Source organism: Austrofundulus limnaeus, unplaced genomic scaffold (assembly GCF_001266775.1).
Source record: "Austrofundulus limnaeus strain Quisiro unplaced genomic scaffold, Austrofundulus_limnaeus-1.0 Scaffold32, whole genome shotgun sequence".
In the NCBI taxonomy this organism is placed as follows: Eukaryota; Metazoa; Chordata; class Actinopteri; order Cyprinodontiformes; family Rivulidae; genus Austrofundulus; species Austrofundulus limnaeus.
Genome location: NW_013952434.1, coordinates 769,603 through 772,699, shown reverse-complemented (window position 1 = coordinate 772,699; position 3,097 = coordinate 769,603).

The following is a 3,097-nucleotide window of genomic DNA, read 5'->3' as shown; positions in this document are numbered from 1 at the left end:
CTTTTGTTATTGACCAAATACTTATTTTCTACCATTATTTGCAAAAAAATTCTTTAAAAGTCAGACAAAATGATTTTCTCAATTTTTTTTTCACATTTTGTCTCTCATAGTTGAGGTCTACCTATGATGTCAATTACAGGTCTCTCTCATCTTTTTAAGTGGGAGAACTTGTACAATTGGTGACTGACTAAATACTTATTTTCCCCACTGTATATATACATCCCYTTCCTTACTTTCTGTGCTTTATATTTACACTTTTAAAAGTTTTGTTTAAATAATCACAGTCAAGAACAGAAACAGATAATTTAGCTGTGAGCTGTAGATGCTAATTGTATATTAGCATAAAAGCCTAAATGCTAATTTGGGTATTGCCACCTTTCAGGACAGGAGCGCATCTAAAGTTCAAAACACAACAATTTCAATTAAATAGATAAATAAATCTCACAAGTAGCATTGTAAAAAAACATAAATCAAATAGTTATTGTTGACAGTTCTAGCATAAGTTTAAAAAATGTTAAATTATAGTATTATGCCATTAGCTCCTGCATGTTTTTTATATAAATTTAATAATGCATTTCCTTAACAGTTTATTTGTTGATAGTATTATTCATTAACAGAATCTCCAAATACAGGTTACTTCTCAGAAATAGTTTATATAGAAGAAACTTTGTATAGATTTCTAATGACATATTGGTAAAATGTTACAGATGATGTTAACAGCAGCTGACTGGCATAAAAAAGTGGATTATCATCTAAAGGAGACTAATTCAAAACCTGAATTGATTTATTTTTAATGATGAATCAGACTAAAGCAGATAAAGCCCTCCGTCCTGCAGGGGAGGAAAGGCAAACAGGGACAATGGCTTCAATAATTCATGACTATTGAGCACTCTCTGCCCTCCTGTTTGGAGTGTGGGATTATGACCTTCTAGTGTTACTTTATGATGGGAACAGTTCTGGTCCGGCTCAGCCAGCCTTCTGCACAACTTTACAGCGTTTCATCAGATTTCAGAAACAAACTATAGGACCCTCTGTATACCGCAGCAGCAGGTGAGGCCGCTCGGCTTGAACTTAGTCAGAAACGACCTGCTGTTTGTGATCCTAAAGCCTCAGTGTGCTGAAAGAGAAGTGGTGAATCGCAGACAGCACTGCGGTGCTCATCTTTGYCTTCGCTCAGCAGGAGCAGCAGGAGGAGGATTATCCCGGAGCCCCGTTCATCCTGCTAAATAATCTGGAGCGACACACCCTGCAGAGAGCTCCCAGTCCCTCTGTCTGTCTGGGTTTCTCTTTCTCTGTTTAAAAAATAAAACAACGCACTGGGTGCAAAGCTCTGCTTATTATAATGGCAGCCGAACTGTTAATTTGGCTGCATGTGCAGGTTGTGAAAGCAAGCAGGAATGATACAGGAGGAGGAACAAGAAAATATTCAGTGCATGTTTAAGTTAAAACCGATTGTTTGGAGTTTGCAGTCTAATAAGAGCATTTTCTGAACAACGGCTGCATTCATTGGATGTACAAACAAAAGCAGTTCATAGAGGGCAACAGAATGCCTTTATTTAAAAAAAATGAAAGAAAGAAGCCTTTTTTTTAACAATAAATTGTGTCTATGACAGTTTAAAAGGGTTCAAGACCACAGATGAAATGATCCTTTTATCTGACACTTGAAGCAGAAGAGTAGGATCAAGCATGAATATAAAGTTAAAAAGAACCAGTCAGTAAAGTAAAGACTTARCATGTAAAACAGCAGAACTTTACATCTTATAACATGCAGTGCAGTGCTCTGGTTTCACATGCTGCATTTCTAAAGATATGCATCAAATGGATTGCTAATGCATGGCTATCATTCCACATTTATAATGTCTGTACATGAATCATCTGAAGGGACACATTTTACAATATTAAGAAATAGCTTAACCCTAATTCCCTGCATCTGTTTTAGTATTTCACTCAAAGATTTACAGGCAGAATTTGTGAAAATGCAAAGTTGGTTTCAACTAAATAAATTATCATTAAACTTGGACAAGACAAATTATATGATTTTCAGTAACAGTAAGAGAAGTGTAGATGTTTAATTTAAAATTGATGATGTTGAGATCTGTAGAGTCAGTGAAGTGAAGTTTCTAGGTGTCATTATTGATGAAAAACTGACATGGAAAAATCATATAAATGGTTTAAAAACAAAAATAGCCAAATCTATTGGAGTCCTGTACAAATTAAGTTCAAGTTTATTTATATAACATTGTCTCAGGGCACCGTACATAAAAAGAATAATCTAAAGAARAAACCAGCAGGCTGCGTTGAATCACTTCATCACAGTCTCCCATCCTGAGCAAACAGTGGAGAGGAAAAACTCTAGTAAGAGAACTGTTCAATGATAAAGCACTGTTTATGTTGTATAACRCTATAATTGTTCCACATTTAATTTACTGTATTGAAGTCTGGGGTAAAGCTGGTAAAACTATCACAAATCCTATTTTTATTTTACAGAAAAGAGCTATAAGAATTATTACTAGAAATAATTACAGCCATCCATCGAATTTATTGTTTTATGAATTGAAATTATTAAAATTCTATGATTTAGTTGATTATAATATTTTACTATTAATGTACAGAGCTCATAAGGGTGTGTTACCTGCCAACATTCAAGTAAATTTTGTTAAAAGAGAGAGCTGTTATTATCTTAAGGGATTTGAAATGTTTGTGAAACCCTGGTTTCATACGAGCCTGAAGGAGCGATCCACTTTAATCCAGGGAATAAGTTTGTGGAACAGCATGAAAAATGAGGTTAAAAATGCCAGATCTTTGTATACATTGAAGAGAATGATCAAATCTAGTATTCTGAAGAAATACGGAGAAGTATAAGTGAATTCATGCAAATAGTTGTTTGAGTTGGTGTTTTAAATTTTGTTCTTAGTTTTTTGTGTGTTTTCAGTTATTTTGATTTTTGTTGTTATTTACTTTTCTTTTGAACATATTTTGGGGATTAAAAGGGGCAGATATTATAAGATTTTTCTTCTTCTGCTGCCTTTCATTATATTTGATTATATTTTTTGCATGTTTTTTTTTGTTCTTTATTTTGTGTTTCTCTCCAAACTGC